The sequence below is a fragment of the Hemicordylus capensis genome, chromosome 10 (genome assembly GCF_027244095.1).
Source record: "Hemicordylus capensis ecotype Gifberg chromosome 10, rHemCap1.1.pri, whole genome shotgun sequence".
Taxonomy (NCBI): domain Eukaryota; kingdom Metazoa; phylum Chordata; class Lepidosauria; order Squamata; family Cordylidae; genus Hemicordylus; species Hemicordylus capensis.
The window spans coordinates 1,249,773-1,264,590 of NC_069666.1; the positions used below are offsets into that span (position 1 = coordinate 1,249,773).

General features: G+C 51.9%; 2 protein-coding genes across 10 annotated transcripts in view; both read right to left on the reverse strand.

Annotated features, from left to right (window-relative positions):
• Positions 1 to 11,706, reverse strand: part of GLCE (glucuronic acid epimerase) — a 55,637-nt gene extending 43,931 nt beyond the window's left edge. For 2 of the 5 annotated variants that reach the window (XM_053272630.1, XM_053272631.1), the window contains exon 1: positions 11,473 to 11,706. The gene's annotated coding sequence lies outside the window, so the exon portion shown is untranslated. Of the gene's footprint in view, positions 1 to 1,494; positions 1,623 to 2,807; positions 3,156 to 10,537; positions 10,649 to 11,472 lie in introns of those variants that run through there. The other 3 variants (XM_053272634.1, XM_053272632.1, XM_053272633.1) reach the window with 3 other exon arrangements.
• A 518-nt stretch (positions 11,707 to 12,224) lies between these two features.
• NOX5 (NADPH oxidase 5) overlaps positions 12,225 to 14,818 on the reverse strand; it is a 54,127-nt gene continuing 51,533 nt past the window's right edge. For all 5 annotated transcript variants that reach the window (XR_008311468.1, XR_008311469.1, XR_008311470.1 and 2 more), the window contains one exon: positions 12,225 to 14,187. The gene's annotated coding sequence lies outside the window, so the exon portion shown is untranslated. The remainder of the gene's footprint in view (positions 14,188 to 14,818) is intronic.

Genomic DNA, 14,818 nt, shown 5'->3' on the forward strand with positions numbered 1-14,818 from the left:
ACGTGGCTTGCGCAAAATAAAAATGTGGCATTAAGAGACGAATTCGTGGAGGACAGGCCCATCAGTGGCTACTAGCCTTGATGGCTATCGGCTGCCTCTGCATACCAGCAGCAGGGGAGCAGCGGCAGGAGAGGGGGCCACCTCCTGCTTGGGGGCTCCCCAGAGGCATCTGGCAGGCCACTGCGGGAAACAGAGCACTGGACGAGATGGGCCTTCTTGGGCCTGAGCCAAGAGGGCTGTTTTTAAATTCAGAGGCCTGCAATCATTTGCAAGCTCAATAGCGTAGGGGACAGGGAGAGACTCCAGAATTTCGCATGTCTTTTGGAAAGGACAGGGAGAGAGCAAGGCAGTGAGAAATGCTATTTAATTTGCCCTTCCTCCACGGAGCTGTATATCGTTTTCTCCCCCTCCCCACAACCTTGCAAGGTAGACTAGGCCAAGAGACAGCAAGAGCAACCTGGTACCACTCAGTAAGCTTTATGGCCGAGGGGCAATTTGAATGTTCCTTCCCCTAATACAGAGGTTCCTAACCTTGGGTCCCCAGATGTTGTTGGACTACAACTCCCATCATCTTTCGGCCACTGTAGCTGGGGATGATGGGAGTTGTAGTCCAGCAACATCTGGGGACCCAGAAGTGGGAACCATTGCCCTAAACCAATCCAGCCAATGGTTGGTTCTAATCCAACACTCTTAATCACTACTCAGGGAACGGGGGAAGGATCTAGAAGTCCACAGAGGAGGCCTGGCACGTTAACTGCGGATATCCAAGCCAAGTGATCCCGTGGCCGTCTTAAAGGGCGTGAGCCCCAAGGACTTCCAAAACATTACAGCACCCAAGTCTCTCTTCTGCTGAGCTGGAAGAGATAAAAGGATTTGTTTTAAGAAGCCGAATCCCAGAGTCAACCCACGAGAAAACACACAGCCTGGAAACGCTGCATTTTTAATGAGTTCTCTGCCACAAAATGCCTTAAATGGAAATACTCTTCTAAACAAGCCCAGCAGATGAAGGCTGCAGAGGCGTCACCTGCCAGAGAGAGAGAGAGAGAGAGAGAGAGAGAGAGAGAGAGAGAGAGAGATTTTCGAAGCCTTGCAAAATCTGATTGGCGGTGGGGGGGAGAGACTCAACCATTCAAAGGCTTTGATGGCAGGGGTTCTCAGACTTGGGCCCCCAGATGTTGTTGGACTACAACTCCCATCACCCCCAGCCACAACAGCCTCCCCCCTTGTGGCTACGGATGATGGGAGTTGTAGTCCAACAGGACTTAGGGCCCGAGAACTCCCAGCTTAGAAGAGGTTGAAGGTTAGACCTTCGCATTCGGTGTAGCGCTCTTCCTGCTCCCCTCGACATTTGGGCAGACAAAGACATGGCCGCTCAGCATTTCAACAGTGCTGCTGGGCCGACCCCACATGAAGTTGTTCATTCCTTTTTAAAAACACACATTATTCCCTACAAAGGCACACTGATAAAATAATCATGACTTAAAAATAACTGACCTACTTTGCACGGCCATCGAGGACTCGGCACATGCCGGCATCCGCGGCGCGCATTCATCACCACACCAGCCGGAGCCTGCTCCCTGTGCCAGGCTGGCGTTCCGCTCCTCACACCTGCAAAAGCCGCCCTGCGGATGCGAGGAAAGCCAGGAGGCAGCTGGCCGGACGGCTGCGGGCCAGCTACTCTCTAATTCATAAAAAGCGGCGGCAGCCAAGCGCTCCAGTGCTTTGGGAGTGCCAGCATGGGGCCCCTCCGAGCTGCCCAAGCGGGAGGCAGAGGCACACAAGGGAGGCCTCTCCCCGCAACCCCGAATAAGCTTGCTGCAGATCAGGAATGTGGCCCTCTCCTGCAGCCTGGAGGGGGCAGGAAAAGAGAGCAGAGAAGGCAACGTCAGAGGTGCAGAGGCAGCCAGAGGGGTGCCTTGCAAGGCTTGGCAGTCAGGGGCGACCCCCAGCAACCCAAGGTGTGGCCCTTTGACCCATTGCGTATTGGGCCTGTGTGAAGCTTCCGTGAAGCTGAATACTCTACACAGCCCCCCCCCCGGCACCCTTCAGTACCACCAGCGCCAGGGGTGCGGGGGCTCCTCTAAGGGAAACAGAGTCCCCTTGAGTCCCTGCACCACCGAGGGGAGGTGTGTACAGAGTGCTGGGAAGCGCAGCCCTACGGCCCATCTAGTCCAGCCTCCTGTTTCCCACAGTGGCCCACCAGATGCCGCCTCTGGGGAGCCCACTGGCCAGAGGCGAGGGCACGCCACCCTCTCTCCTGCCGTTGCTCCCCTGCAACTGGGATTCGGAGGCATCCTGCCTCTAAGCCTGGAGGTAGCCTACTAGTAACCACTGATAGACCTGTTTTCCATATGAATATGACTAATACTTATATTCATCAAAAGTTTCCAAAGCGATTTGCATAGATATAAATAAATAAAATGGCTCCCTGTCCCCCAAAGGGCTCACAATCTTAAAAAAGAAACATATGATATTTACCAGCAACAGCCCCTGGAGGGATGCGGTGCTGGGGCTGGAGAGGGCCAGTTGCTCTCCCCCTGCTCAACGAAGAGAATCGCCACTTTAAAAAGGTGCCTCTTTGCTCAGCTAGCCTAACCCTAAACCAATGAATTTGCCTAAATCCCTTTTTAAGCCATCCAAGCTCGCTTTCCCTGTCGAGTTCTTAAGAGAGGGCTCTGTCTTTCAAAGGGCCCTCTCAGCACGGAGAAAAGAACAGCACAGAGGTCAGCATGGTGGGAAATGGCTCTCACATTGAATGTTTTTTGACAAAGCAGCCCGTGCTTGAAAAATAGTGAAAAACCACTGACCCATAGCTCAGCAGAAGAGCTCAAGTTTTGCATTCGGATAGTCCTGGATTCAGGTGTCGACATCTCCAGCTAGAAGGATCCCAGAGAGCAAGGTGGAGGGAGTCCTCTCTTCTGCCCAAGACTAGGCACAGCCAGATCAGGGGTCCTACTCTGTGCAAGGCTCTCCCACAGGTCAGCTTGAAAGCAGGACAGTCTAAAGTACAAGGCAGTCTAAGCAGATCTGCTGAAGCCAACCTCACTGAAAAGGCATTCCTGGGGAGTTTCCCCACCACCCGGCGCTACAGGGACTGATAAGCAGAGCCGACAGCCGTGACCTTTGCTCACTTCTGAAACGTTTTTATAATTTACTAACATGAAACCCAACACCAACACCAAGATGACAAAGTGCATGATCCCCTGTTGAAAAGCACTCTCCCTGTGCATGCTTAGCAGAGGAAGGGACTTCTGCCCAAAGAGGAGAAAAGCTTCACAAGTCTTCAAGACAACACTGAATGGAAGAGGGGCTGCCCAGTCCCACAATACACCAGGCCTGCTCAACTTTGGCCCCCCAGCTGTTTTTGGACTACAACTCCCATAAACCCCAGCCACAATGCCCAATAGGCAGGGGTTATGGAAGCTGAACTGAAGTTGAGCAGTCCTGGAATAAACCAGTATCTGAATTCAAGGTCTGGGTTGAAGTTACAGACCTGGGTTTATTTTAAAGAAGCTTGTTAGAGTAACTCAAGATTGGCTTGGTCATGTCATGACTAATCTTGGTTTGTTTATAAAACACACTCTGAAGTAGAATTATTCCGAGGCTATCGTGGGCGCGTGAGAGGAGAGGAGAGCCCGTGCTCCATGGCTCAGAAACATCACATGGAAGCAAGATTTAACTGTGGTTATATCGGGCAGCAGCGATACAGGAAGATGCTGAAAGGCATCATCTCATACTGCGCTGGAGGAAACAATGGTAACCCCCCTCCCCTTGTATTCTACCAAAAAGACAACCACAGAGCTCTGTGGGCGCCAGGAGTCGACAGCAACTTGATGAAACACTTTACTTCTCTTGTGACAAATATATTCTTCAGTTGCTATGAAATGTGTTAATTGTGTCAAAACCCAGCACAAAGCAACACAACTAACCCGTTTTTTTTGTTTCAAGAATTGTTCAGTATATTTCATTCCCATTGAGGCAGATGTTTTTTCCTCTAACAAAGGAGGATAAACATGGTTCATGCCTAGGAAGAGTCTTTGTTCACTACTGCCTTATTAACAAGTGAAGAAAGGAGGGGAAAATCCCAGAAGTATTCTTGTGCAGATCCACCAAGAGCCAGAAGTGGAGCTTGACTGGCAGTTTAGATCGACAATGGCAAAACCATCAGACATCAAGTGTTTCCCTGCTATTCTGTCTGAGGTTCAAAGGCACACCCTTCTCAGTTCAATAAGTCGTGGAAAGCACCTTAAGTACTACAAAGAGAAAGCAACTCTTGGGCAGGGATGGCTTAACACTAAGAAGCACTCGGATCGTATGTTAACTCCTAAGCCAAGTTTAGGCAAGTAACATGGACAAGTTTCAAATACTGCAAAAAAGGCCTCTCCTGTCAACTTTCCAAAAAACCAAAATGGATAACCTGATGAAACCTCTGTTGTGCTCGTTTGAGAGCTGCCGAAGCTGCCGTTATCCTACTTCAACAGTTCATCTTTGAAAACTGAAAATCAAATCAAGAGACACAACTAAGCCGAGATCACACTCGGGGCCTTAAGGTTGGTCAACGCGCTCTGTGACATACTACAAACACCACGATAACCTTGAAGACCTTGCAATGAAGCTCTCTGAAATCCAGTGGCTTTCTTGACCATTGCATCCTAGTATAGTCCTTCCCACCACCGCCTCCCAGTCAAGATGCAACCACAGCTGGAGGCGATTTGGAATCTGGTACACAGAGGGCCACACCCCAGATCCAGCTAATAAAAACCTCCTTTCCTCTGGAGTACAGCTGCCACGGCTTTGAGCCCCTTGGCAACTTTTCAGCTGAACATTTCAATAGCTGTTACAACCAAGCCTAAAATAACCAGCAAGTTTTATTTCAAGGGTAAATTTCGTTTTACAGGGAATAAATATTGATATAGCAACACAACGCTCAATATTTATGCTCTACTGTGGTACGGAATGGCATTCCACAGAACCCAGCACACAAACATACCCACTCAGTTTACAATCCATACAAATCATTCAAATGAAGTGGGGAGGAAAGAGAGACGAGAAAACTAACATGTGGACCGGTTCGGATGGTACGCCCACCCGTCTCTTTGCGTCACGTGAGGGAAGCGCATGAACGTGCATGGATGCCTTCATTCAGAGGAACATAGGAAACTGCCTTCTACCTAGTCAGACCCTTGCTCCCTCTAGCTCAGTACTGTCTACTACACTGACTGGCAGCAGCTTCTCCCAGGTTGCAGGAAGGAGTCTCTCCCAGGCCTACCTGGAGATGCTGCCAGGAAGGGAACCTGGGACCTTCTGCATGCCAAGTGGATGCTCTTCCACTGAGCTCTGGCCCCATCCCCTCAGGAGAATATTTTACAGCACTCACATATAGTCTCCCACCCAAATACAAACCAAGGCAGACCCTGCTTAACAAAGGGGACAACTCATGCTCGCTACCACAAGGCCAGCTCTCCTCCCCAGCACACAGTCAAACCCAGCATTCCTGGGTCCTAGTCTAAGGCAGGCCTGATCAACCTAGGTCCTCCCAGCTGCTTTTGAGCGACAACCCCCGTAATCCCCAGGCACAGTGGCCCAACAGCCAGGGATTATGGGAATTGTAGGCCAACATCTGCAGGAGGGCCGACGCTGCACATTGGGTTCTCAAAAAATGGTGGCTTTTGCAACACACATAATTATGGGCTTCACTGCCAAAGGATGTTGCAGTAGCCACTAGCAAAGATGGCTTTTAAACAGGGCTCTGACAAGCTTAGAAGGGAGGCCTAACAAGTAGCCACGATTGCTAAACAGAACTCCCATGTACAGAGACAGTATACCTTTGGACAACAGATGCCAAGGACTAACAGCAGGCTCCATCATGGTCTCCTAAGATTCCCAGGGGCATCTGGCCAGCCCCGCTCGGAGGCAGAGCACTGGGCTCAATGGACCTTTAATCTAATCCAGTGCAGTAATTTGTTTTGCTTTTCAGCCAAAATCGGCTCTCGGAGGGGCTTACAGTTTAAAATGAAAAGGCCAGGGAATCACACAGAAGTCTGCCAGAAGAGAGCGTTTGCTTACACCCCACCTTAGAGGACGCCAGACTGAGCTCTCTGCCAACCGGAGGGAACAAGCCATTGTTTGTGCCATCCTTGCATGCAGAGGATGTGGGCAATCATGAACCAACTCACCCATGCTGTCTGCCAAATTAGAAGAGGGCATCATCATATACCAGTTGGCTCAAGCCGATCTCAAGCTGCCAGCTTGACACAAGCCCCTTCCGTTTCAGCAGAGAGGAGGGGTCAGGCTAGGAGACTAGCCATAACCAAAAAAACTTTGCTTAAAGTGCGTGCAGCCAAGTGCGTACATGGGAGTGCGAGTTGAAGCTGTTCAATGGAGAGCCTCCCCGGGTCCCATCCAGCCGTGGCACTTTTCCTGTCCACGTGCCCCGACAGAATCAGCATTGTAAACAGAAGTGCCATTGTCAAAGAATCGATTTGATAATAAGCCGAGCGAAGGGACGATGGTCTTCCAGAAAATCACTGCCAAGGGCTGCCAGACCCAGCATTGCGTCTTTCTGGGCTATTGGCCAGCTGCTAATCATTATAGGCCTCTGCTAATTCTGGGCTCCGCAAATAAACTGCGCAACATACAGGAGAGGCAGCCTGCACAAAGTTCTCTCCTACAGCTTCTTACTGGACGCTGCCGTGTGCTCTGGCTACCCTTTCACTGCCCAGGGAGGCTGCAGAATTATTGCAAACATCGAGGAGCTAGCGGCACTTGGCCCGAGACACCTAGACCGCCACCTGTGTGGATTTTCCTCCTGAAAACGGAGGCCGGAGCATTGATTTTAATTTGCAGCTCAGGCTCAAGGCAAGAAAGAGAATCCGAGGAAAAGACTCTGAAGGAGCCCGACTGCTAACACGATGCTTGTTCTGTCTGTCTAACATGTATGCAGTGTCCGTGTGCACACAGCACAGCCCTGCCCATCCAATCCATAAGCAGACAGAGCTGGATGCAGAGAGCGGTCCGAAAAGAGCGTGGGTAGCAGGAGGTCAGTTGTTGATGGAGCAACCAATACAGCGAGGCTGGTTTGGTTCACAATAGGGCTTAAGTAGTGAGGAAGAGGACTGGGGAATATGGAGGCCTGTTCCAGGTACAAGCACCAGCACAGGAAGAGGAGACACAAGGAAGTCAAAGGCTGAGCCTGGGTAGAGCAGAGGGACCGAGGAACATGGTGGCAAGAGAAGCAAGCAAAGACTCCTGGAGGGGCAAGATGTTACAGGACATAGGAACCTAGGAAGCTGCCTTGTACCGAGTCAGACCCTTGGTCCATCTAGCTCAGTAATGTCTACACTGACTGGCAGCAGCTCTCCAAGGTTGCAGACAGGAATCTCTCTTAGCCCTATCTTGGAGATGCTGCTGCCAGGGAGTGAACCTGGGTCCCTCTGCATGCAAGCTGGAGTACCGCAGGCTGGGAAACCCCGAACTCCTAGTGCATTCATGCAGAAGGCAAGATCTGAACCCAAGACTTCCCAGTTCTGCCTCTTCCCCACTATGCCACAGCAGCTCCAAGAGATCCTAAACCTACACACAAAAAAGGACCCTCCGTGTAGGAATCTGGAACCACATAAGCCGGGTCTAAAACGGCCTCGGACATACAGAGCAGATTTTGGCTTGCAACCTTTGAACAAATGAACTGGAGACCAGGACAGGGAGGCCCAGACAAACCCCGCCATCCACAGCACAGAGCCTGCGGGGCATTTCCAGTGCCAGGGCTGGGAGCGCATGGGAGTGCCGCCTCTTTACAAAGCCATCCCTGGCTCCCCGAAGCACACCTGGCACTATCCTGGTAAGAGGAGCTAAATTAAGGCCAGGGAGGCAGCCGCTGCTCAGCAAAGAGCTCCTGCAACACCATGAAAAGAGGCTGGCTTTGCTGCCTCCATGCTGGGAGAACAGGTGCTGGAACCACACCAAGAGCTATTCACCAGCTTGCTCCCGGCCCAGACGGCACCTGCACACCAGCAACACCCACCAAGGCAAGGTCACTTTGGGGCGAGCCCACGGAGCAGAGGCAGCACACGGAAGCTCCCCCAGTGCCCGCCATTTCCTACCTGCTGCAGCCAGACCTGACAGTATCTGCACAAGGCAGCTCCACGGGTTCCTTCTCCTACATGGTCTTGTGGTAGCAAGTATGACTTATCTCCTTAGCTAAGCAAGGTCCACCCTGGTTGCGTATGAAAGGGAAGCTAGAAGTGTGAGCACTGGAAGATATTCCCCTTTCCCTTTCAAGTGTGAGCACTGGAAGATATTCCCCTCAAGGGATGGAGCCACTCTGGGAAGAGCAGAAGGGTCCAGGTTCCCTCCCTGGCAGCATCCCCAAGATAGGGCTGAGAGAGACTCCTGCCTGCAACTTTGGAGAAGCCACTGCCAGTCTGTGTGTAATACCAAGCTAGAAAGACCAATGGCCTGGCTCATGTTCCACGCTATTCTACTCCTCCATCCCAGGGAGGGATGATCAATGCCAGCCCTTTATGCCCACTGGGCTCTCTTTGGGCTCTTCAGCCCCGAAAGCAAGCCTCAGTGTCCACGTGTACAGCCTCCTACTCTTACTTCACCAAGCCCCACAGAGCAGCCCCACCATCCCATAATGAATCTTGACAGTGGGACCACACCATGGACAAAACGCACACACGCTTCAAGACAGTGCCAAGAAGACTAGAGTGTTAACACAGCAGAGGCAAAGCGACAGGCCCCAGGCAAGCTAGATGTCTTAAACATTTTTCCAAACCTGGGTGCAACAGCTTGGAGAGCCAACCGAAATCCCAAAAGAGGCCGGGGGGTGCAGAGGAGAACCCTGGCAGTGTGGAGATTCTCCCACTCAGATGTCAGGGGCTTGGAGGACTTCTCCCCCATCGCTCCTACATGCCACAGAAGGGCCCTGCAGAATTTCAGCTGCATCCAAACCAACCTGAGACATAGGCACTGGGGGGTATAGAAATACGTCTGACAAATAATCCACCTCTCCCTCAGCACTCTAGACAGCAGCCAGACCTACAGCCTGGAGAGGGGCTTGTGAAAGAGAGGCCCCAAAGGGCTCATTTAAAGGGCTCAGGGTGGGTCTAGCTGGGAGGTGAATACCCAGAGAGGTGCTCAGCCTCCCCAGCACTAAACCAACTCCGTGCTCCTTTCACTAGGTTTCCAAAGCATCCTAGTGGCTCACTGGCCATCCTGCCCTGTGCAGATACTGGGACTCTCAGAAGTCACCCAGTACCCGAGTTTCCCTTCCTACCCGAAAGCTGTCAGAAACAACAGGGGTAGCCTCTGAGGTCTCCTCATACAGGCTGGGGGACCCCTTAGATCACAGCCTCCTCCAGGGCTTAGAGAGAGGTCAGAAATAGACACAGAAACCGCCTCTGAAACCAGTCCATAATCGCCCTTCCTCTGGGTGTGCCAGAAGCTGCCAATGACGGAGTCAGCCAGGCTTTTCAATTAGATGTTAAGCTCCTTGGGACAAGGGCCGGCCTGGTTTTGCTGACCCTACTCAGCCCCCCTGAATGGCTGCTTCCTCACTTCCTTCAACCCACCTTTCCCAAGAAGCCTTTGACACAACTCCCAGTCCCCAGGCTCAACTGTAACTAAGCCCAGAGACATGCTCCTGCAATAAACGGATCTTTTCCTCCTCTTGTTCTGGCTCCTGCTCCCTTTTCTGTCATCTCCCTTGCGTAAGATTTCTAGATTGCAAGCCCCTCGAGGCAAGGACTTGCCCTCTCATACTTTGCAAACAGTATACGTAGGTGGCACTATATAGGATAGCACAAGGTCACTCACATCAAGCATTAATAGGTAATTAGAGTGTTAACGGCCAAGCTAAGGCTGCTGCAACCCTAAGCAATTCCCTCAAAGGGTTGGATTAGGACCTCCAAAGTACCTCCCAACTCTGAAATTCTACGCTTCTATCCCATTCAGTTAGCCACCTACTGTACCTCTTGCGTTCCGTAGCCTTCTGGGCCCATCATTCCAGGGGAAACATGGTTTCCATCTCACTACTAGAGCTAATTTATTTGCATAGCCAGCAAGACCTGCTAGCCCTCCTTTTGCAGGCTGGCAGTGTCCTCCGCCCTTAATTTTAAGCATAACACCATAATGGTCTCAAACCTCAACTCCCTTTTCCTTCTCTTTCTCCACACCATGTAAATAGACACATTTGCAAACTAAGAGAAACACTGCCTGTATCTGACAAAGTGCAATCGTTTGTCCACAAAAGCCTATGCCAAGATAAATGTTTGTCTTTAAGGGGGCCAAAGACGACTCTTTGCCGTTTTGGAGAAGGAGGAGGAGAAAGAGTTGATCCAGAAACGCACACATTTCTGCTAACTGGGCAAAGGGGCACCAGTTTTCAAGTGGCAGCTGTCCCACTTTTTTTAAAATTTAGCAGGGGAATTCTGGCAACAGTCCCCATTTCTCCCAGGGCTGCACCTGGCTTGTGTTTCTTTTTAGATCACAGGACCCTTCAGAACATCTTTGTCCATTTCTTGAGCTATTTAAGCACCTTTTTGTTGTTTCTGCAAAGCAGGACCCAGATAATAAGGGGCAACATCCTGACTAACTCTGTGGCGACCAAGTCCCGTGAAGAATCATGGCACTTATGCCGGTCATGACGAGCTCGTCCGGTTGCTGCCCAACCACCACCACCACCACCACCAGACCAGGAGGCTGGTTTCTGAGGGGGGCATCCTCCAGGCTCCACGTGCGGACCCTGTGGAGGAAGGAGGGGCTGGGGCACCCCTCTAATCCCCTGCTCCCCCCCCCCATGCGGTGCAAGGTATGCCTGGATAATTAAAAATATCTACAGGCCGCTTCTCAACCCCAAAAGGGTTCCCGGAGCAAGAGGCGGGAGAAGAGGGTACCGTGTGGGCCGAAGGAACCAACATTTCTCTTCAGAGACGCAAAGACGAGACTGGAAAGGAAAGAGACTCTCAGGGCTCCTCCTGAGGAGAGATCTTCAGGTAACGTCTCCGACCAGCTGTGCCCCCCACCCGGCCCCAAAGGTTGCCTTCTGGGGAGGGGGCGATAACCCTTGCAAAGGAACAGAGAGCAAAGAAATCCTAGCCGCCCCGCATGTGGGGGGCAGACCCACCCCCAAAGAAGCCCCCTTTTCCCCAGGAGGAGGAGGAGGAGGCGGCATCCCTGGGGGGAGGGAGCAAAGGGCCCCCTCCCAAGAGGGGAAGAGCAAACTCCCCCCCTGCAAATGCCCCCCCCACAGGAGCCCCTCAGAGCCCCCGCCTTGCTGACCCTGCTCACAGCCTCACACCCAGCCTCCATGTTGGGGCCCGTGCCCCCCCTCCCCGAGGAGTCCCACCCCCTCGCGCCCTCCCCTCCTCCTCCCCCGCTTTGGGAGGCGCCCCACCCAAAATGAAGGACCCCCCCCATTCATTCATACACACACACACGCCTGCACTCTCCGCTCCCGCCTCACCCTCTTACCTGCGCGGGCGGGTCCTTGAAACACAGAATTTTCCCCTGCCCTGCGGACGCGCCCGGCCCAGCCGATTCCCCAGCAGCAGGGCAGAGCGAGCGAGTCAATGAGCGCGCGCGGAGAGGGGCAGGCGGCGCAGCAGCAGCAGCCTCAGCGCGGAGACCCCGCCCCCTCCTCCTCCCGGCCCGCTTCCCGCGAGAGCCAAGCAGGCGAGAGCTTTCGCCGCGTCCATCAAGCCCCGCGGCTCCGCCCAATCGCAGCCGCGCCAGGGCCTCTTCCCCGCCCACCTCCCCGCCGCTAGCCGAGCGCGCCCAATCGCGGCGCAGCAATGGCCTTCCGTCTCGGCCAATCACCATCTTGTCCCTCCTCTGGGCAGGTTAGAGAAGAGGGGGAGGGCAGGCGGAGGAGGGAGGAAGTGGCCAATCGCGGGAGCACGAGGAGGCACGCTGACCAATCAGATGGCTCGAAGGGCTCTTCGCTTTTCCTAGCAGCGCGGCGGGGGCGGGGGAGGTGCTCTACATTGTTTAATTGCGCTCGGAGGGGGAATTCATTGAGGCCAAGTTGCGGGGCGGGGAAAGCGGTCGGGGGCGGGGCAGCATTTTCCCCCACCCATTTTGAAACCACCCAGCGCTGATTTGCATATGCAAATTATTGCACGCACACACACACCCGCCAAACAAACAAACAAAAAACAACAACCCACCCAATCATTTTGCTCTGCTGCACGGAGGCTGTTGGAACTGAAGACGGGGCCAGCGCATCTGTGTAGGACGCAAAAATATTTATTTATTTATCTATCGACTTATTTATTTATTACAGTTCTAGACTGCCCCATCCAAAGGTTCAGGGCGTTGCACAACAAGTTTTAAAAGACATGAAACAAACACCATCTAAAACACACTGCTTAAAGCAATATGAAAACCGTTTTAAAACCATTCAAAACCGATTAAGACCCTCAATTAAAATGTGTGACTGTGCCCTTTCGCCCATGCATCCCTTGAGCAAAAGCCATAGCACAGTGGTGCTTGCCTGCGGAAGGTCCCAGGTTCACGGCCTGGCAGCATCTCCGGGTAGAGCTGGGCCTGGGAGAGTCTCCTGCCTGAAACCTGGGTGTGCTGCTGCCAGTCTAGGCAATACTACACTTGACTGAGGAAGGGCTGGACTCAGCATATGGCAGCTGCATATGTTATGATCACCTTCCAGAAGTGTAGTATTAAGGAGCAGGAGAGACTACGGTGTTAGAGCACTAATATGCATGCAGGAGGTCCTTGGCAGCATCTCCAGGTAGGACTGGGGAATACCTTTTTGAAACCCTGGAGAGCCACTGCCAGTCAAGTACCAGGCTGAGTGGACCAAGGGCCTCACTCAGTATAAGGCAGCTTCAGATGTACTAGGTGGGCTACTTAAGACAGATTTTACATCCCTGGAAACTCTGGACACACAATCCTAACCACAACCTAATGCAATAGCATTGCAAGAGCTCCCAAGGTGGCCCGTCAAAGAAGCATCCATTGAAATCAAGAGAGCACAGGACCGCTGAGCAGCTCGTCCTCTCGTTCCTCCCTCATGGGGTATAGCCAGGGCTTCTCAAACTTGGGTCCTGCAGACGTGGTTGGACTACAACTCTCATCATCCCCCCGCTCCAGTGGCCAACGGGAGTTGTACTAGTCCAACAACATCCAGGTTTGGGAATGCCTGGAGTATAGGCTTCCAACTTAACCCTGCCACCAACCAAAGCTGAACTAATTTATTGTAGGAGACAGACTGCCAGATCCACAGAGGTGTGTTTGTTCCCTTGCATGTGGATCATGGCTAAGAAGCAGCAGCAGCAGCAGCGGCGGCAGCAACAATATATCCCCCTGGTTTGCTGGAAACCTGGAAGCAGAAGGTCACCCGCACAGCATCCGTGCTTCTGCACTTTTGACCCCACCATATACACACTGCTCTGCTCAGGATTGGCGGAAATGCACAAGCGACCCACATCACAGCACATCCATGAGCAATTAATGCGGCTACCCCAAAAGCAACAACAGGCCATTGGGTGATGCTGTTTTGCCTCTTTAGAACTTGTCAGCAGAGCGGCTCAGGAGCTGAATGCATCTGCATGAAATCTGTCTCTGCTTGTATGGATTATCAGTCCATTTTTAAATATGCAGAAGGGTTGGAAAGCCAAGTGAAAGACCCCGGCGCAAGAAATCTGCTTCCAAGGTTATTGGCAGGTCACTCTTGGATTTCCATGAAGCTTTGCAAACCCTGGCCAAAAAAAGGATCATGTGGCATTGACTTCCACTGTCCCCTTTCCGGTCTTTGTTTCAAGAAAGGCTGTTCAAATCAAATGTAAATGCACCGTATCATTTGGGGGAAGTGGTATTGCTCTCCGAAAAGGATACCTCACCACCAAACAAGCTCCCTTTTTCTGAGTGGATAAACCAAGCACACTGAAGGAGAGCATCATCATCACACACACACCCCGCCCCGTTCTCCTTGTAGATTATTCTGGTGGTAAAAGAGGGAGAGACACTTCTGCGCTTTACAAGCCCTCGTCACATAACTGATGAATGAAGGATGGAGCTTATGTGAACACGACTGCTTTTCCGTAGGAGTCACGGCCGTCCAGCCTGCTGGTGGTATTCTGCAAGAGTTTATAATTGTCGGTTTGTGATGTGTTACAGCCGCCTGGTGTTTCAAGGCTCTGGATTCTGCTGTTTTTTTTAGCTGAAATGCTGAGAAAGAAAGGAAAGAGCAGTTGTTATGCTAACAGCATTTGCTCATTATTTCTTAACATTCTTATCTGAAGGGCTCAGGGCAGATTGAGGCAAAAATAAAAAGCACTGAAAAGCAAAAATAAAAGCACTGAAAAGAAATATTAAAAATAAAACACTAACTTTATTGTGCCTGTAGCTATTACTAATTAAGGCACAAAACGGTCCAGGCATTTTGCGTGCCTGAAGCAGTTTGCGTGCATTATCTCAATCACCTTTCTGACAGCCCTTGTAATGTAGGCCAGTACACTTGTCTCCATATTACCTGCTTCCCCATGAACCTGCCCCTGCCCAGACCCTACAGTCAGCATCAGGGACCTGCTCTCTGCCCCACTGCTGCACAAGATGAGACAAGGTCCGAGAGATGGGGCCTTTCTCCTGTTAGCTTAACACCAAAGCAGGATGGACTCCCCAAAGAGGCACATGGGGCTCCCTCTCTCTTTCTCTTTTTCAGCAGCTGTTCTGAATTATAATTTCAACAAACAAATGTTTGTTCTGCTGTTTTCAAAAATTGTATGATCCACTGCAGGGGTTCTCCTCAAGCTCAGGTCCCCAGATGATGTTGGACTACAATTCCCAGCATCCCCAGACA